This window comes from Tachypleus tridentatus, unplaced genomic scaffold (genome assembly GCF_004210375.1).
Source record: "Tachypleus tridentatus isolate NWPU-2018 unplaced genomic scaffold, ASM421037v1 Hic_cluster_2, whole genome shotgun sequence".
Classification (NCBI taxonomy): Eukaryota; Metazoa; Arthropoda; class Merostomata; order Xiphosura; family Limulidae; genus Tachypleus; species Tachypleus tridentatus.
The window spans coordinates 18,979,148-19,001,329 of record NW_027467782.1 but is presented as its reverse complement, the minus strand read 5'-3'; the positions used below and the strand labels follow the sequence as shown (position 1 = coordinate 19,001,329).

Here is a 22,182-nt window from a genome sequence, read left to right as displayed (position 1 = left end):
TAACAAAGAAAAATAAAATGCATTATATTAGTAACAAAAAATAAAGATTTTGGATTAATAATAATTTATTTCAATGTCATATCTGTTTTATCAATTGGTTATCTTGTCAGTTGTATGACATATCTGCCACTCATAATGCAAACCATTTATCTGCATACTTTTGATAAGACATGTTCAGACTGGTTACAAGTTTACATTTGGTGTCATATTACTTGATTGAAATTATTTAAAGGTGCATTTTCAACAAGTTGAAAGGCAAGTTAATTCAAAAACATACACACACACACACACACACAGAAGACTATTATACACATTTAAATGTTGGTTAGAAAGGCCTGTCATTACAGAAGAACAAACAATCTGGACTTTTATTTTTTGATTTTAATTATGCTACAGTGTTTTGGCAGACTTTAATATAAATAAGAAAGCATCTGGAGGAACGTATCTATTACTGATTCTATAACAAAATTATATATCACAGTGAATGAGACCCTAACGATGTACATTTCACTCTAGTATCTAGCAAAGGGGTACTGTATATTAAATAAGTATCTATATTTAGCACTTACAGTAAAGGAGAAGAAAAGCTAAACAAGATCCTCACAGCGAGTGGAGTGTTCCACCAGACAAGGAAAAGAACCAAGATATTCATAGCTGTAATTATACTCATATATTGAAATCCTAACAATACAGTTATCAGCATACACATCCAAGTAGTATCTCAACTATTTCAACCACTCGAAACTGTCAATCCTGGTGACCTCAAAAAAATATGGATATTATTTATTATTTTTTTTTACACATGTTATACCTGCTGAATCATTTAAATTACAAAACAATTTCCAAGGACAGAAGCTGGGAAGGCAGAACAAGCAACATTTTAGATGGATTATCCATATCCTAAGATAAAAGAAATGGCTTTTAAAATCTGGATTCCTACACCAGTGTTTAATTTTTTGTACATGATACATACTGAATTATTTAAATTACAAGGTAATTTTCAATACACCTCATAAAATATACCATGAAGTTTGCACAGCTAATTGTTTTTATTCTTTCTTTATATTTATTTCAAGCATGCATTGCAAATTTAAAAGTATTATAGTTTCCAGTAATTTTATTTCCTAATGTAAAAGGTTTTCTAAAATAATAAGAATTTAATTTAGTCACGGCATTTCTTAAATTCTGTTACATAATCTATATTACAATTTTGTATGTTAAAAACTGAATAAAAAAAAGCTATATCACATTCAACAATTCAACCATCAGTGATACAATGTTAATATACTAGTTTTAAATAAATAATATTAACATGAAACAATTTTATTTTAAAGTAAGGTACATAATTTGATGTTAACAAAAATCATTCACATAATACTAATTTTTTTAATGGCTTGAACAAATCAATACACAACAATGTGCAGGCTTCAATAATATTTTTTGTTTCTCACATATGCTTAAGACAACTAGAAAAATGTTCAAATTTGTATAAAAAAGCCTACAAAACTATCTTAAATGATCAGGAATTTAAAAAACTGTTTTTAAAGAGTGGGTGTGAGACTACAGAAAAAGGTGGAACAATAAAGATATGTTCATTATCCCTTATTTTTATCTCCTGAATATTATTTACCTATTGATTACTAACTCCAAACAACACACAAATTTCAAGGAAACATCTCATCACATTTTTCATGATGCCTTAAACCTTGTGTTAGACCACTACTTTAACCAACCAAATCTTTATAAAAGATTTATAAAATGCTTTATATACACACAAGGTTATTGACAAATAAAATACATTTTCCACAGGTGTGATTCAAGATTTTATGAATATGTGTACATGGAGTTAGGATAAAATTGTCTTCTGCTGAAAATCTGTCATTCTATTAATTATGAAAACTTCTGACAACAATAATGCATCTTGTCAAACTATGTTCTAAATTAAATAAACCAGCTTGTGTGGAGTTATGATTAAAAAGGGACAATTATTTTAAGCACTGAATACAACTGCAATACACGAGTATACTGAACTTTGTATACATGTTTGACTTGTTTTAATACATTATTTTAAAACAAGTAGACTGTGCTGTTTGTTTACTGTTGAAAGTTATTACCTACTGTAAATAATCTGGCCTACATACATAAAAACCTGACATTAGAGCACTTGTCCAACACATGAGAGATCTTGAGTCCAACTCTGAGCTTTGTTTGTTTGTTTTGAATTTCACACAAAGCTATTCAAGGACTATATTTGCTAGCCGTCCCTAATTTAACAGTGTGAGACATGAAAAAAGGCAGCCAGTCATCACCACCCACTGACAATTCTTGGGCTACTCTTTCACCAACGAATAGTGGGATTGAATATCAATGAATATTAGCATGTTTGGTGCAACCAGGATTCGAACCCGTGACCCTCGGATTAAGAGTCGAATGCCTTAACACAGTTGGTCATGCCGGGCCCCAACTCTGAGCTAAAGAAATACAAAAAAAAACTTGGATTATCACAACCTTTTAATGTGCTCACAACCCCATTTATGTCAAGAAGTTTGGTCACCCCTTATAACCTTGTCTTTAATACATTCTTTAGTCCTATAAATAATGTTATGTTCTACCATGTGCATAAATCTTTGCTTTTCCCATAGCTTAACACTTTCATTATACAAGGACTCAATATCAGCTTTTATCACACTCAATGGTTCATTGTTTCACTTAAATATTTAGCTTTATGGGCAAGATAATCAAGTAAAACATCCAACAATTTTTATCGTTATTGGTTGGTGATTCATCACTGATTAATGAAAACTTATTATTCTGGATATTTTCCAATGTTTTATTCTCCAGTTTTTTTTTTATATTCCATATTTCATCTTATACAAAACAGCAGTACAAAACATTAAATGTATTTGATGAAGAGACTTGAAGTTAGATGTTAAAACTTTCAACACATACATCAAAACAGGAACAGCTGTAAATAGTTGTGAACTGTTTTAAAAGTACCTTAAATAGCACACACTGAAAAACTATGATAATTAGGTTTTCTGGTTAGATTACACACGAACTGTTAAGTGATATGTTAATAATTATTGATAGGTTAATATGACACAATATAAAATACGGTATGTATATATATTATTCATATATATTATACTGCAACATATTCTTTACTGCCTAATGAAGGGAATCAGCCTAAAACATTGAAACCCTAGAAAAACAACAAGTGGAACAACACTCATTCAAGCAAATAAATCACAACACAATAGTCCTACCATCAGACTGTATACCATCACCTAATCATTCATTTGTTCACCTTTAGCTAAAAAAAGCATTTGTTTTAGTCTGCATTCTCACAAAATCTTCTATTTTCTTTGTGTTCTGGCTAATCGATTACTTAACATCACAATATGCTGTTGCTAATCAGTGGCAGGGCAAATAGGATTACAGACTGCATCTACAAAAATAGTGAGTGAAAGTTTCAAAAAAGTTATAATGTCATTTTATTGTTCATTTGTTTGGCCACATTTGGAGTAGTATTCAATTTTGGGCTCCTTACCTCATAAAGGACATTGAATTATTGGAAAGTGTTACTAGGATAGCACCTCTGATGTTCAAAGATCTTATTGAGCATATTTAAGATTGTAAAATGAATTCACACTGTTGGTGCATTTTCATATTTAAAAGTGAGAAAGATAAGACTAGGGAACTGATATTTTGTTCTCATAGTCACTTAACATTTTTGTGAACTAAAATGTATTTTCAGTAATAGTTACTGCCACTGACAATTTAGTCATTCTTTGCCATCGGCTTGTCCAAGCACTTTTAAGCACTAGTCTCACATGCTTCAGTCTTTTGTAATGCAGGTAAATGCCCCTGGTAACATCTAATTTGCAAATTTCTCCACCATTGTCAATGTGTCCTCTATCCTGGTACTATATATATAAGTATCTGACTTAGATAGTGTAATCACTTTATCAAGACTGACACTGGCTCTCAGTGGGGAAGCAGGGTAGAAGTCGGTGAAGATGAGTATTATTGAAAATACATTTTCCTGAATGGAAAATGTTAACTTTCAAAACATATTTACCATTAGCTGACAATATAGCAAGAATCCCACCCTCAGAAAGTAGAGGGAACTGTGTGAGCATGATCCATACAGAAAGTGTCTGCACTGAACAGTGGTGTATGAAGATAAAAGTGGTACACAAATGGGAGAACCACACTACATACAGAACAGGTATGCTCTTCACCCAAAACTTAGTTCCTATATCAAAGGTGGAATAGTACATGAGTAATTATTACAAGCCAATCTCAACCAGACAATCAAAGCTGCAACAACTCAGGGTTGGAATTAAGGGGCCTTGGTCCCTATATCCCACGTTGGCATTAATGGCTATAGGACTGCAATGTCATAGATATATATACTTTTGATTTAATCCCAACCTGTAACTGTAGAATGACGTGTTTTGCACCAACAAAACTACAACAAAAAAGTAAGCAACACTGAAGTGAACAAACTTTCACCTGAACTAGTCCAGGTGAAATCATCCAGTATGGAATTACAAATACTCATTCTCTCTCCCTAACCAAATGGATAATGAGTATTTGGCTTGCCCCAAGAATTATGTAGAGAATGTGGAACCTGTGCTCAATTAAGGACCTAAGGTCAGAGTATTTCACATTTGGAATTACGAGGAGAAAGTGGATTTCCTTCCATAGATAATAAAAAAACTGACATTGATAAAAAAAATGGTCTATGCACCCCCTCAACCAGATAGCTTCATGTCAACTATGAACTGAAATTATGAGTAGGCTCTCACAGAGATTGGTCCTACTCTAAATGACATATGAGAAAAACATCCAGGGACCAAAGTACGAGTGCCCCTAACTTTGCTCTCTTCTCTAACACTCTGGAGGAAAAGCCTCTGTCCAATACCACAGGGACACTGTGTATGGTAATGACTCCCTAGCTCCATTAGTAAAATCTGAGGGTAGGGAAATGCAAGATGGGAGTCCTGAGGAACTGTGCAATAGGTGGGCCAATTTCCTAAATTTTAAAGAAAACCAACCCCGATTTATTCAATCCAATGACTGGCAGAATCACCTTTAGCTTTATTCAGGATAGTTCATGAATAGCAGTCCATGATAATATAGTAATATCATCTAGAAAGCACTTAGATGGTCTTATTGAACACATCATTTCTACAGATCCTGTCAAAATCAGTAGTAAGATTTACCAAATCAGCTGCTAGTGTTGAAATGGACTGAGAGAAGCACACTTGTCTTGGCAACACTCTTCACAAAGTAGAAACCAGTGAAATCAATATATAGGGGACCCTGGAAAATAAAGATACAAGAGTGTACAAATATACCCCCTTCCTCCTTATAATCCAGCAGATGTTAAAAACAGTCATGGGGTAAGGAAAAACTCCCAAGCATGTAAAGAACATGAGAGAAAAGCAGTGGAAGAAGTCTGAATATTGGCCTGTAAAAAGTTCACCACTGTATTAATGAAAGAGCGAGCAAAAACATGTGCTGAATCTGTTGATATGTAATTCAGAAGATACCTCAACTGTATGGACCAAAATATGCAAAATGGATACTTGGGAATCCACTTCTGAAGAAATTGGGAAATTCAAGAGAAACTGAAGGATCCCAATGGAAACACAGTCAAGAAGATTACCACAAAAGGAGAAAAAGTGAATCACAAAACACTTTCAGGTTTGATAGACCAAAACAAATTTTCAGTTTACAATCAATTGGAGTTGTGAGAAAGAGATGGTAAAAGAATTGCTGAGATAGATGTACCCCCTTTCCATACTTGCCACAGGCTTAGAAAGAAAAGTCCTATGGGGAGAAGAGAAAGTTTTACATATATGTCAATTACTCCAATTTATGACATCAAAACGTCAGCAGCCAAAAAACGAGAAATTCCATCAATAAGTGGAAAACCAAGGCAAGCAAACAGAAAAGGAGAAAACAAGGTTAATCTATCTCATTACATAATACAATATTAAAGCTTCCAGCCTGAACCAGAAATATCAAGAAGGAGAAGAAAATAAATACCTTCATCAACAAGATGGGAGTAGACTAAAAGAAGACAAGCAAAAGCCCCACACAAAATCACATACCTAAATGAGGAATAGAAAAAAAAGGATTAGGATCCAAATCAGACTTCAAAAGTCAATATAGTGAAGAAAAATGTCAGAAAACAGAATCCATATTCTCTCCAGGATCAACAAAAAGACAACTTCAGAAGCCCTAAAATAAAACACCCCAGGACAAATGAAAGTCTCCATTTCTCAGTGGATAAAAAAATGGAAAACTGCATACCAAAGAAAAAGAGATGCTATATAACAAAGGAGGAGTATGGAAAGGTGGATTAATTACCTTGCTGGCAACAGTAACATGGGAATTCATACCTGCAAATATCATGTCTTTTTTTTGTAATTATAATTATACTGAAATCCACAAGATGGTGTGAAAATTACATTCCACAATGGGGAAATAAGCAACACATTGTTGTCATTAGAATAAGTGATTAAATTATCTGAGTCAGGTACTTGTATACAGTACCAGGATAGAAAATGCATAGAAGAGGGAGGAGAAATTTGCAAATTAGATATTGCTAAGGGCATTTAAATGGGTTATAAAACAATATATGAAACCAATGATTAGATAGACAGAGCTGATGTCAAAGAATAGCTGTTTTGTCAGCTGATGGTTAGTATGTTTTGGAATAACAATTATTTCATTTAAATATTACACATATATGAACCTTAACAGCTAAGTATATTGCAAAATATACACAGAGAAAACTAAAACCAATCCCATCAATACCAAAAAATATATAAAAGTATCAAATCTCAAGTGATGTTATGGTATTTGAGCTTTATATGCTGAACTGATGTAAATGTTTTGTTATTTATAACACATTCATATGTGCATTGTTTAAAACAACTAACAATTTTAATTTTTTGAAAAGTTTAATAGAAGTTTCAGACAATCTCTGTTGTCTGTATTAAAATGACTGAAAATATTTCTTAGCCGTTACTTTTATCATATAATAGCTTAATAAAATGTAATCCAATCATTATATTCAACTTGTCTTGTTGCCACACAATGAAATTACGATCAAATAACTGAGAAAATATCATACACAATTCTATAAATAAAATAAAACATTGAACATTATTCTTTTGAATTTAAGAGTAGATTTGTAGAAAAGGGTGTGACATGTCACATGTTGATATTTTCTATTTTATTTCAGTAGAGATAAAATAATTTCAGATGTCATTTTTGTTTTCATTTCAAAAAATAAATAAAAGAAAAATGCAATTAGAATAAGTTAAAACAAATGATTGTGATTCTTGCAGTTAAAAATGTCCAATATGCTCTTAGAAATCTTTCACACTTTTAACTTTTCCTGGGCAGACTGTAATCTGTATCTAACAAATATATGTACAACTCATGTAAGATTGTAAAATGTCAGGCCCATCTGAATAGGATGTAAATATGTGGTTTATGTACATATCAGGTCATCCCTTAAGTCATGTCCAATTTTAGGTTCAGAAAAAGAGAAAGGATTTCAAATGCTTTTACTGTTATTTCATCAACAATGTATGTTCCATTATTATTAATTATTTCCTGCCAATGATTCACAAGCTTCTGAATTCCACTTCTATAAAATCATTGGGATTTGAAGGAAAATAATGTAATAGAGAATAGTTTTGACATCTTCATGTGTTCTAAGCTGTTTTCCATTAAGAAAGTTCTGCAAACATCAAAATAAATTATAATCAGATGGGGCAAGGTCTAGAGAATAAAGAGAATGTGAAAGTTTTTCCCAGTCCAGCTCTTCAATCTTTTCAGATGTGATCCTTACATTATTCTGGTATAATACAACACCTTTACAAATGATAAAAGCAGGCCTCTTTTCTTTCAGTGTAACATTCAAGTGCTCTAACTGTTAACAATAGAAGTCTGGTGTAAATGCTACATTGAGTGGCAGCAACTCTTAAAGTAAGTGAATCACATCAACAATATCCCACCAAATGTTTAACAAGATTTTCCTATTTCGGGGGTGTGCCTTAGCTATTTTATTTGTACTGAGCCATTGTCTGTAGTACTAAACATTTTTATAAAATATCCATTTTTCGTTTCCAGTCACTATTTTGCCCCCAAAAAAAGTAAGTTACATTCACAAGAGTGCAGAAAAGTACAAATAGCCACTCTTGCTCCAAGGTTGGCTTCTGTCAAATCATGATGGACCCATTTTCCAAGTTTTAACACCTCCTATAAACACCTTGAATGTTTTGGGTAGTTTCTGCTTCACTACTGCCTTTTTCAAACTCATAAAGCATTACATATTTAAAGTGGTCCCCAGACACATCCATCTTCATAAGTGTTTATTTGATTAATGATCTGAAAAAGTGGAGTTGGGTTAGTTTCTTTTATTTGTTTGAATATTTTTACACATGTCCTACTACATAATTAGTCACTAAAGCCTTCTACAAAGACAGAAATGATTATGCACTTTCTGTATTAAATTTTTGGACATTATTTATCAGATAACCTGGTATATGCTGCACCTCTTGCTATTTGTTATTTTCTTATACCTCTCTTGTTCCACACTAACCATTGCTGTTAAGCCACATCAGTGCACAAATAAAAGCTAATAATGATGAAACACATTACAAGCATGGAATAGTGGTTGTGCTATTTATGTAAACCATACCCAACTTTAGATTTCATGGTGATATGCATTTTGTTATGAATAAGTTAACATTAACACACCAATAATAAAGAATAATGTAAACATGGTGGAGATGAGAAGAAAGAAAATCATATTTGCTGGTTTGTTGAGTGTTTACCCAAATTTGATAAATGATACTGTAAAAATAGTAATGTATTGTATGAATAAATATGAGAATACAGGCTATAAAGCTTCAATTCTAAGATACAATGGACTAAGCAGAAATACCAATACTTGTGCAGCTGATTAACCACACATGAACTATCACAACTCACACACACACCAAACAACTGTAAGATTGATATTTCTTATGCTATGTTGTAATGCTTAATGTTTCTCTGAGAAATTAAAATATCAAAGTGTCTGATTCTAGAAACTAAAACATTCAAATTTCATGTGTGGACACTTTTATTCAAGTTTTTATAATGCAACATTTTCATTACTACCATTTTACTATAATTGTGAGCATTCTCTTCTCTAAAATTTGGAACCTGAAGATCTCTTTGGTATTGTTTATATTGGGACGCCTGTCCTGTTATCTGTTCTAACCTCACAGCCAAGGAAGAAAGTAAGTCTGTAACTTTCTGTGGATCAGAGTTCACGTCCATAAGAAATGACTCCTAAAATACATACATTCCACAAAAATTATAATACTTCAAGAACTTATTTTGTCAGTAACTCTTACATTTCCAAAACTATCACACATACAAACATAAATCTATCTTTAGGCACCCAACACACACACTTCCACTCTTTCCCTTTGACACAGATAGAGATATTATGAAAATGATTGATATATAACATAAGAAACACCAAGAAGGTGTTTGATGATATTATAGCCATATTTCATTTTTAAAACCTAATAATTAAAAACAGACATTTTTACATTAAAAATCATCTTGAGTTCTACAACATATGACATGAAGAATGTGTGAATTTGAATGCCATATTCTGGGTTAATCAATAAAAAATTTTAAAAAGTGACATTTTTTGTTCATTGTAATAATAACATTTGTATCATCCAAAGCATGCTCATTAGACTAAGGACATATAACAGTATAAAAGCAGTCACATAACATGTAAGAGGAGAACAGCCCTTACTGTGATGGAAAGATGAATGTTTGTGCTTGATATCTGTTTAACTATGTATATTGTTTTAGTACTTTCTGTTTATCAAGCAAATAGAACTGACAAACCTCGAGAATATTTTTGATGTTTACCTTCACACAAGATAATACTAAGAGAATTGAAAAGACTTTCTGTACACATAATATTTACTTTTTGACTTGTCTTAGTAAGTAAAAAACATTTGTAAAAATTTATTTCTCCTGTTTTTTTTTTTATTTCAGATATCCATGCAAAGCCACAAAATGATGATCTGCACTAACTATCTCTAATGTTTAAATTGAAAGACCAGAGAGAAAGCAGCTAGTCAACAGCATTCATTTCTAACCTTTGGGCTACACCAAAGTAATAGGAATTGACTGTCGCTTATGGTGCACCACTAGCCATACTGTGTAGAGCATGCACAAGTTTGTAACAATGCCTGACCCTTCTTATCTCAACATCTCTTTTTAACTCTTTCACCTTTTGCTTAAGTTCATCAATATCCTTAACAAGTTCAAATTTGTTATACATGTCTGTCTTTCTGATGATTCATGTTTGAGAGTTTTCTGCAAGTGACAGAGCAAACCACCTGAAGCCTATAAAAAACATGAACAACATCCTAAGTTAGATTACAAACACACATCAGTCCTGAAATAACAAATCTTACTCTAAAGGATAACATATAGTTTTCAATGATGCTTTCTTTTATTTTTGATTGTTTCTTTTTACTTACCATACAGATTGAGTATTCTTACATTGTAAAATAATTATTGCTCCAATGAGGCAGTCTCCTGTTACAGGACACAGCATTAAAAATCAAGTAAATACGTTGGATATACAAGATTGTTTAGTTTAAGAGTTGTTATTTAACTAACTTAGTGATTTAACAATTAATGATTATTTAATTTTCATAAGAAAAGTGTTAAAAGTAATTATTTTAAAAGTGATGCCTTGTTTCCTTACTTTTTGTGCTCTATTCCTACTTCCTAATTTTTTCCTTTGAATTTTTTTGACATTTATTTAGATAGAATTAGTCACTAATAAAACCCAACTCATATCTATAATTGGATTAAAGTTCACAGTAAAACACAAAGAATAAGCAAAACAATGACCATGCCAACTTTTTTATGTTGCACCATGTCAAGAACCACCAAGTACTGAAATATTATTCATTCCTAATTTGTTCCCTTACTTTATTGGTGATCCCATTTCTACCTCCTAATATCTTTATTTGAAACTTTTTATATTTGTCTTGTAGCATTTTTTGTACTAAGTCTCAAGAGTGACTGGGCTCTAGGCCTATCCTTCTTGTAACTTTTTTCATTACTATCTCTCAACATTTCCGAGCTTTTGCTGTTATCTTTGATATAGTTTTTCTTCCATCTGGCTCAAGTGACATACTTCTTTTTGGCTGGTTTGTTTGTTTAACATACTCAGCATTGCTCTTTCTAACCTTATTTCTATTCTCGCATGAATGCTCTCTTCACTGGGACAAAAACGTTTTAAGGTTATCAACATAAGATTTTCTCCTTTTCTTAAAGGCATATATTAGAAAATGCAGTTTCAATTATTATGTACAATTTCAGATGTCAAGAGATCACAGTCAGTTTGAAGACAAAGCAAACGTAAATTATACAAGTTATCCTTTTTCTTTTCAGTCAAGAATACTCAAGCAAAGCTTTGTCAGAATTCAGAAATGGTGGTATGCATATTAATGTAAGAGACTCATGTATTAGGCTCCTACTTCTCTGATGGAATTGCTTCGTTCAACACAGATCCTTTAAGTCAGATGTAAATAAATTAAAACTTTATTTTCAAAAACTAGATCACAGTTAATGCTTGATGATAATCAAAACCAATATCACACATTTTTTTTCATAAGATACAATACAGTATTTCTGTTATAAATGAAAGATAATATTCTAACACCTCCATAAACACGAGACTTCAAAGTGCAGATTTTCTTTAGATATAGATCTAACAGTCTTTTATTAATTTATTCACATCCCAGTGGAAAATTGAAACAATTTCATTAAGATACTGACATGAAACTTCATAAAAATAAATACTGAGGTTAAGGTTAATCAGTATTTAACTGAATGTATCAGTATGGAGTCTTATCAAATTGCATACTTAGCTTAAAAGAAATGCATCAACTTAACTAATGTGCTAATACAGCATTTTATAAAAGTACACATTGAGGTTTATAAGACAAATAATAATCAACCTTACTGAATATCCAGCAATATCCTCAGGTGGAACTGGTACACTGTATGAGTCCATTTAATCATACAACTCTCTCGTCACATTTATGCCTGCTTCCATATCTTCTATCTGTTACAATTTTAATTTCCAAAGCTTATTATTATTCTTACAGACAGAGTTTTAGATCGTGTATGTAATCATGGTGATGGTATAACAAATACTTTAAGTTACTTTTTATATATATAATAAATGTTTCTTTCAGCACAAAGACATAGAATGGGCTATCTGTTCAATGTTCGATTTCCCATAATAATATAGTATAAAATAAATGAGATTTCCCACTAATTCATTTATTTGTATTGTGATGCATTTTGTAACTTAATTACATACATATGTGTAAATGGAATGTAGTAGTAAAATCAAATTAATGAACTAATATATACAATTTTAGTGAATTAATATATTGGACCACATGCAAAGTGCACCAAAGTTATATAAATTAAACTGAAAAAAATTTGAAAATAATACTGCTATTTTTTGTAACTATTATAATGCACCAGTTGCTTCCAAAAATTCTGTTAACCTTATTATAAACTAATATTGTGGGTGAACAATAAAATATTGTATATAACTATGTATTTGTAGATCAGCTTGTGTGTGTGTCATCTGATAACAGAATATCCTTCCTTTTATTCAGAGCATATGCTTTTCCAATTGTCACCAAACTATGGTAATTATTTTTCATTTTCAAATGCATTTTGAAACAAACTTATCTGCATAAGAAAGCCTTGAGTTGAGACGAGTGTTTTGTTTTTAAAATTCCTGTAATTATCTTTTCAGGTGGAAATAATAGCTTGGTTTCGTGTTTATATTATAAGAACCATTTTTTAACACCAGGAGAAATGCTGGATGTGGTTTATCTGTTGTTATACTGTTGATGCGCAATATATTCACAGACCAAGCATTACAGTCTTGTCCTGTCACAGGTGGCTTGGCAAAAGACACAGGCTGCTCAGAAGAAATGGCAATATCTTTGTTTGAACCAGCAGTTGAGGCTATAGTTGATAAGTTACTCTATATGCAGGCATTGTAAATGTGGATTGCAATAATTTTATTATCTTGAAAACCTAAAGTGTGTGTATTTAAATTCAGATACAATTTACTATTGCTAATGCACCTCAGTGGCACTGCAGTATGTCTGTGAACTCACACTGCTAAAAACTGGGTTTTGATACCTGTGGTGGGCAGAACAAAAACAGCCCAATGTGTAGCTTTGTGCTTAATTCTAAACAAAGAAATGGTTATTGTTAACTTTAACTTCAAAAAACTAATTTGAAATATTTAATTTAGAATGTCCATGATTACAGTTTCTGATTTTCTCAACATTATGAAATAATTATTTGTGTGTCTGAACCAGCTTTACATTTGGAAAAAAAAACTGTATTAATCAAAGGAAAATAACATGCCTGAAAGGATGATTCCAGTTCTCTAATAAAAGCCAGCAGAACAAAGTTAAGCAAATAAGGGTTGAAAACAGAAAACAAAGGAGCTCAAGGTGTCTACAAGTTCTGTAAACAAGGCTGTATTATTTATGAAACTTTTATAAAATTCATCTGAGAATAAAACTGAATACATTTTGGCTAATCATTATCTAATACTTATCATAGAATAAATGTTCACTACAACCTAATCCACATTCAGGCACAACCAAACTGATTACATCCATAACTACTTTACTGTAAATTTTGAAAAATTGGAATGAAACATTAACTGGAAAACAACTCATTTTTATATCAAACAAAATTTTATAATTTCTTGCTGATGTGGCAAATTCTAGGTTTGATATTTTTCTGGCTAGATTCTTGGCAACAATATCTAAAAATTATACAAATGGCACACTGATTCACAATATAATCACTGCCAGATTTTCTATTAATGTTCAGGGCATCCATTTTGAAATTCAAAGTTGATACCATTTGCAGCTATTTCAGACCATTTGCATGGAAATGAGAAATAACAATTAACATCAACATATATATCACCACAATTTATGAATAAGAACCTATCACACACATAATGAAATACTGATTTGTTAAGCTTTACTAACCAGACATGTCAAATATGACATCTGTTTAATGCATCCCTGAGAACACTGTGGTTTTATTGACAAGATTTGCTGCTAGCATTATTTCCATGTCAATAAAAGTTTTATCTATAGTAAAATGATTCTTACAGAATGTAGTATTTGTTATTAAATTATTTAAAAATTGATTCAGTGATCAAGTAACATTAGGCTTTCTTATTACAGATAATCTAAGGGTCATATCAAGTAATTCATGATGATGAGAAACCCACTTGAAGTAAAAATGTATTCTCAAGACAGCTGGTATAGGTATTAACTCTTTTGTTAAAATAAAGTACAGAATAATATTTCTAGTGTAGTTGCAAACTCTCTTTGTTAACCTGAAAATGGCCCGAGAAGGTCAAAACATTGTTCTGTACTTTATTTTAATTAAAGTTTCAATACCCTTACCAGCCGTCTTGAGAATACATGTCAAGTAATCCTTGTAAAAAGCCCCTATAAAACATATAATAAAGACAGAGAAAAGTGTTAATATCAAGGTCTAATTGAAATGCCAGGGTGACAAAATTATAAGTAGTGTGACAGTGACTCAGATTTTTAATAGCAATCACCACAAAAGAACCATAGAGGCTCATAAAATCAGTGTTCAAGTACTGTTTTAACTCTACTTCAAAGTGTTTTTGATGACTGACAAGCTCTTAAACAGTCACGAGACCAGTGTAGAACAGCTGAAAATTGCATGTAATAATAATAAAGACATGGGAAAAGAACAGGCGTTCATGACTGAGCTGGAATCCTTGAATATAGAAGCCCAATTTAAAGAACTCAATTAGCCTGCATTTGTCAACACAGATGACTGACAAAAGTTGAGTGAAAAAGGACTTGATGACTGCTACAACAAGAATATCTTAGTGAACAATGAATAATTTCGCATGCATAAAAAACACTGTACTATAATAAACACAAGTTATTAAAATAAATGTATAATGGTAAACCTGTTACACCATCTAGGTTACTTGTGTTTAAATTTACATTTAAAGATCAATTATTATTTTTTACTACTAGTCACATCTAATTTGGGAATAGATTTAAGTGAAAACTGTTATTACTAACTGGGTGCCTTTTTCTCCCATGGTTTTGAAATTGATTTGATTTTATGTCCTTTGAGTTATAGGTTATTTGGATGGACTTCTATATTTCATACTGAAAGGTCTTTTATCTCCGGCTTTCCTTTATTGATTTTGCACCTTATTTTTTGTTCTATATTTTACATTAAAATTTCGTATATTTCCAGATTTATTACTTTTATTTACTTTGTAAATACTAAAAGTTCCTATGTTAGGTTCACTCGTTAGTATTGAATACTTTCTCTTAGTATGTTTACTTATATGTCTTTTTGGCTACCCTTCATGACTTCCCAAATCTCTTTCCTTCCTCCTCAGGATTGTATCTCTTCCATTTGTTTTGTTGAGTTTGTTCAAGATCCTCTATGCCAACTCAACTGGGATTTTACTCTCATTTATTTGTTTTATCCAAAAATATGGAATATTGGAAACTCATCAAAGATGTGTTTTGACTATATACCTATCTGGAGAAACCTCACTTCACCATGGAATTCTACCTTTCATTTTAGTAAGTTTTTTCCTCAGAACTTTGAATGACCAAGTTCAGTTTGTTGGCCACCTATCTTCACATCTCAGTTGCCTCATTGTGACATCCTTTTCTTTGGTTCATCCACAATAGTACTGTCTTACAGTTCTGGGCACTGCCATTTGGTCTTTCTTCAGCTCAGTTCATATTTTGCCAAGAAGTATGATCTTTTGCATGCCATTTTCACTAACTTAGCCTTCAGACTCACAATTACATGGTCAACTGGCTGCTACAACTAACTTTTTCGGCCAAGTCAGCAACCCACATTTCTTCAAGAGTCCCCCAGTACCACAGCTGTATGTCTGCAGACTTATAACACTAGAAACTGGGTTTTAATAACTGGTGGGCAAAGTACAGGTAGACAACTGTGTAGCTTTTTGCTTAACTTCAAGGCAAACAAACAAACTCCTTCAAGAAGCTGCTTGAGTTGGGTTTCTAATAAAGTTGGAGAAGTTCTTTACTACCCCCAGTAGAATGGGAGGTCAGGAAGGCTTTACCTTCTTCTCTCTCTGTGTGAGAGGTTTTATCTCTTTCAGGAATCCTATTGGTCAAATGCACATGATTTTCCTTTACTGGATGCTTCTTGACCAGTAGGACTTCTCCCATAGTCTCATGGGTTTTATACACTTACCCTCTGACCAGATTTCTCTACACAGTAACTTCGTATATTTCAATTTATAAAATATACAATTTTCTATATATCAATGTATAGAACAGTAATATAAATGCTTAAAGCTATATAAAGTGACAAAAACCCTATAACCTGAGCACTTTCAAAAGGTCACCCTTCAAATGTATTTTGGAAAATTATACATATTTTTTAAACTGTCAGTAGCAGTGCTGTTCTTGAAATAAATGTAAAACTATAAATGTGTTAACAGGGTAAGTCAGATTACCTAATGTAAACAGGTTCATAATAACTTCTAGTTTCAGATTGAACAGAAATACAAACTTTTAGTTCATTAAGACCTACTGTTTTAAAGTTTATCATTTTACTTTTGTTTTAATGTTTAGTCATGGATTACATATATATACAGAGACACATTCTTGCATGGAGGAAATGTTATCAAACTGAATTAAAAGTTTTACTGAATAAAATAACTACCCTCAGAATTAGTTTTAATTTTCTTTTGTCACCAGTTTTTGTGTGTCTCTTAAACATTATATGTACACAACATTTTTTTCCAAATTTAACTTAAAAAGAAGCTCACTAAGTATTTGACATAATTTTTTTCAAATTACCTGGAACAAGACAGCTGCCACCTAGTGGACATTAATAAATACAATGGATTCTTATTGGGTCTCTTCCTTTAATTGTGAAATAAATTTATTTTAAATATTCACAAAGGTATGGTAATTCTGATGATAGCTGTATATGAATAAAAAAAAATTCTGTGAAAAATTAGAAAGCTCAATTGAAATTCATCAGAAATAAATAAAACAGCTAAAACTACAAAGGTAGATACACCTTAAGCTATGACACAACAACAGAAATTTTAAATGTATTGTTTCTGCTTAATAAGAAGTAGAAATACTAAAATAAAATCTCTTATAATCAAAGTTTGTTGCCATATTTTAGAGACTTACAGAAGAATAATGATACAAAAGTTATAAAGCAGACACTGAAATTAACACTTCCATAACTGGTTTTGTGTATTTACCATAAGCTTGTAACCACCATGTAACTATGAATGTATATGCACCATAACAATGATAGTACCTAATGCAATTTCAAAAAACTTGGTATACAGTAAGCAAGTATTTTGCAAACAAACACAATTAAAATTTTCAGTTGAGAAATTTCATTAAAACTTTGTCCATAAATATAAGGAGTAAGATGGTGGGTGAATGGTGCAAATGTAAAGTGATTTTCATGTCAAAATAAAAATTTTCTTCTTTACCTAAAACTTTTAAAACTTTATTTGCATAATCACTAAATTTTTCTAAATATATGTAACTTTTTTTTTTCAGAAAAACTTTGCAATGTTTTTCTTGTTTTATCTACCATAACATATACTGGGTTGGTGAACTTAAACTTACCTTGTTACCACCATATAAAATTATGAAATAAATATAAATTACCCTTTTTCATTCTAGAATGATATAAAGTTATAACAAAATACTAGAACTGTTTATTTTAAATACCTTATAGCTTGTAACAGTACAGAGATGCTTATATTTTATTGTTTATTGTACCTTGAATGTTGTGTAACTAATAATTATACCACACAAGTTGTAAATCCCTGAACAGATATGCAATGAACATTAACATATCAAATTATATAAATATATGTTATATATACATGAGCTGCTCACAAACATACTCTGTTAAGAAGAATTTCTTTTATTCTTTACTTTATCTTACAAGTTTCTATTTTTACATTTTACTTACTGTTATAATAATAAAGAAAAAACATTAAAAACATGAAATAAAGTTCATGTCTTGGTCTTTTCTTCATTTTTTATTTTATTTGTCATAAAATGTTATATTTTTTACATATTAATGGCATTGATACAACAATTAATGCAAATAAGAACACAGAATAATAACACACAGAAAACACTGTCCTATAATTATCATAATTTTCTGGCTTTCTAACTGTATAATAATATCCTCAAAGAAATTCAGCTAAGCTCTACAATTTCAAATGACAAAATAGATAGTGCTGTGTAAAGAAAACAACAAACTTCATCATTAGATAGATTAAAACTTTAGCTTTCTATTGGGTATCAATAATATTGTATAAAACATTAAAGAGAACTATTGGTATTTCTGAAAGATGGAATGCGATAGGTGGGTCTGATTATCCAGTTTGTGGTTTGTAGGAAAATAACAATGGGAGATATAAAAAGTATACTTTGTCTATATTATAATTAGAAGTCTATGTGGCATTTCTTATTTCTTGGAGGGGTGTTCAATAAATTAGAGAAAAGGAAGAACTTAGAGATCAAATGTAACAATTCTAATACCAGGAAAAATTTAGGATTTTATAATTATTTATTTTTAACAATAAGAACTTTAAACAAATATTAAAATTGTGTTCACAAACTATGTTTTTATACCAAATTTATCTGTGTATATTGACAATAAAGTCTTTGATTTAAACTTTAAACATAACTCTGTAAAACATTGTGACATGCACACCTTAAGCAACAGAATGTCAAAGGGCTAACAAGGTAGATATCTTTATACACAATCACCACAAAAGTATTACATGTAAACAAGTTCTCCATGAGCATTCAATAATAATATTAGAAGGTAGACAACTTCCTTTAATTATCACAATTTTTCTTGTTTTCTAATTTTTGGTGGTCAGGAGGTAGGTCAAATTGACCAACATTGTATAAAGAAAATAACATAAAATATAAAGTTTTACTAAAAACAAACAATTGTATATAAGACAGAGCAAATAAAATTTGACATTTTTAGATGAGGGTTATTTTTAGTCTTAAGATGTAAATTACTTTCCACAGAAATTAGTGACAAAAGTACTCAATATATTCACAGAAAAATTGTTTTTTACTTTACTAAAAACACTTCACTAAAAATAATTTTTTTAATGTGAAACACTTATAACATTCACTGAAAGTCTGTCATTTGTTTTAAAGATATGTATACTACATTAAAAGTCATTAGTATCAAAAGTGTAAGTGAGTAAAGACAAAGATGTCATGTGAGCAGTCAAACAGACCCATGCTGAAACAGGTAAATCTATACAAGTTCTCCATTTACAATATCCAAGGGAAAGCAACATTTTGTGTGTTAACCACTGACATGAAACTGGTTAAATGTCTGAACTATCAATTAGTGCACCATGACTCATGTATAATGAAAACCACAATCTAACAAAGCCATTTACCAGAAGATTTTGCATGCAGTGTTCATGCATACAAAAATAATTAGGCTAAGGACCATATGATAGGTTAAAAGAAACAGTTCCAATTAAAACATTACATAAGGTATCAAATATAATACAAATAGATAGTATTTGTCTCACTCTACAGGGTGGCCCGTAAGTCCATACCCATCCATACATCTTATGTATCCAGTATATCTCTGTGCTGTCACTCATTCTCGCTGCATAATATTATGTGAAACCATGTTCTGTGACACATTTTCAAGTGTAAATGAGCTTACATCAGCCATATTTCTCTGAAAAAAAAACAAAAATTTATAATACATGCGTAATTGAATATAACGTAATAACATATGGATGGGTAGGGACTTACGGGCCACCCTGTATATAGAAAATGTATTCATGAGGTATACATAGTACTTCATGTAACAGCTATTTAAAAACATTCTACAAAGGCATCAAAGTCATGCTCATGTAATTGAACATGTGTTCACTCATCCTATTGTCTATATAATAATAATCACAAAGAAATTAGAAGCTTTTATCCTATCAATTCTCCCAGATAATCTTATAAGCTTTCATAAGATCACTTCTTACTCTTCTTTACTCAGCATTTCCCTGCATGCAACCTAAAATCTTGTTTTCCTTATGATTAACTAACATATATTGTCTAGAAGACCTTAGGAACACCAACAATTATGCCTCAATCTTACTTACTTGATTTTTACAATGTCTTAAATGCAATATGAGGTCCAGAAATTTATTAACTTCACCTTATTTTAGTTCTTTTATCTTCTGTTCTCTTACACTCCTAGGTATGTTTTAGTATTGTATATAGAATCCAGGTTAACTGGGTTACAACTAAAATATTCCTGGTTGACCAAGTATGATAATGACTGAAAATGTCTGATGACCATTGCTGTCAGTGAACAAAGGTAATGAGGTGACCTTATTCACTGGACAAAGAATGTAAGTTGAAATTCTTGATATGAGCCTACTTTCTTTGTTCACACTTTTACTAAATGATCAAAAAGAAAGATGCACTACTTTGAAGAGCTAAATATTTAGCATTACAGATATCAATCTTGAAGTAAAGAGGACTGGAAGGTTAAACACCAACCATCTTGTAGAAGAGGAACATTGTATTGTTTGAAATGGTAAGTGAGCTGCATCAGCTATTCCAATTTATCAGTAAAATAATGAATTTTAGTAGTCTGTTCTCTTTATTATACTTTTAAAATTAAACAATAAGTTATCCTGTTGTAAACACTCACAAACTCCTGTATTTTGTTTTTTCTTTACTTCATTTTTTTACCTAGTGTTTTCCTAGCATCATTACAATATGTACCTGATTTCCATGTTTGTTTGTTTTTTTCTCTTCATCATTTAGTACTGAAACTTATGTTAGTGAACTTTCTATTTGTCTTTCCTACAAGAAAACATCTCTTAAATAGCAATTTCTATAACTTTTTAAGAAATAAAAATTCATGCAATGTTTTTAGGTAAAAATAAAATATTTTCTATTTCTAAACTATTTGGTTCAGAGACATCTCAAGAAATATTTCTAAAAACAGAGGGTTAAAGTCAGAAGCAATGAATTTGCCATTACAGGCAAGTGCTTAAAATCAGACTCGATCATTTATAATATGTAAGACTCATTTAAGTCATACTGTAGATTTGCAGCTATATATACTACATAATAGTAAATGTTGGTCTGTTCTTTTACATTCTTAACCCTGCATTAGAATTTCACCCTGTATAAAACAGCTGCTCAAATAGGTACAGTAATCTGAAATTACACAAAGTCCATTATTTCAATGGCATTTACTGTATATGTATACTAAGAACAATACATCTCTTTGGTAACCTGCTGCTGATATTACCAGCAAGTGGCAACAAGTTAATCCCAATCACATTATGTCAGGGCTTACAGAATGTCATCAAGACTGCATAGATTTCTTTGAAGACCTGACTGACAATTGCCATATTTTATATCCAAGAAGCTGCTGTGGTAGTGACATTTTCCATTATTAAGCTACAAGGTAGGTATCTGGAGGTTTTAAATAAAGCTGCTGATAAACCTAGCAATTTTTTATTAGAACTCATAATCAAGTGTTCTTCATAAACACAATATAGGAGAACTAAAATTAATTTAGTACATCACTTCTTAGCTTGCAGCCTGAGCAAATATAATTATTGTCAGAAAACAACAAAATTATAAACCCTGTCATTTTGAAAATCCTTCAAAGGTAATGAGCACACTATGTTTTTGTAACTTACAAGAGGGTAAACATTGTAGATAATGGAAAAGTAATTAAAAGTTTTAATGACATTATAAAATCTAAAAAATTATCAAATGTTTATACCCTAGTATTTTAGTAGTATTAAAAAGAATACACAAATTCTTGCTTTTATGACCTTGATGTTATGCACATAAAACACTTTTACAGGGGCATAAAAACTGGCAGTGTTGAGTTCCTTTAGATTTTTTTTTATGAGTAAAATTTTCTGAAGACAGTGATTGTATAGAC

The 22,182-nt window shown here is 31.1% G+C and overlaps 2 long non-coding RNA genes across 2 annotated transcripts in view; both read right to left on the bottom strand.

The window, feature by feature from the left end:
- Positions 1 to 9,141: 9,141 nt before the first annotated feature.
- On the bottom strand, positions 9,142 to 12,190 carry LOC143242917 (uncharacterized). Its single transcript, XR_013023449.1, has 2 exons — positions 12,089 to 12,190; positions 9,142 to 9,369 (listed from the first exon to the last, which is right to left on the bottom strand). It is a non-coding gene; the product is annotated as an uncharacterized LOC143242917 (long non-coding RNA).
- LOC143242918 (uncharacterized) overlaps positions 12,088 to 22,182 on the bottom strand; it is an 81,154-nt gene continuing 71,059 nt past the window's right edge. Inside the window, exon 3 of the long non-coding RNA XR_013023451.1 lies at positions 12,088 to 12,190. This is a non-coding gene — a long non-coding RNA (uncharacterized LOC143242918). The remainder of the gene's footprint in view (positions 12,191 to 22,182) is intronic.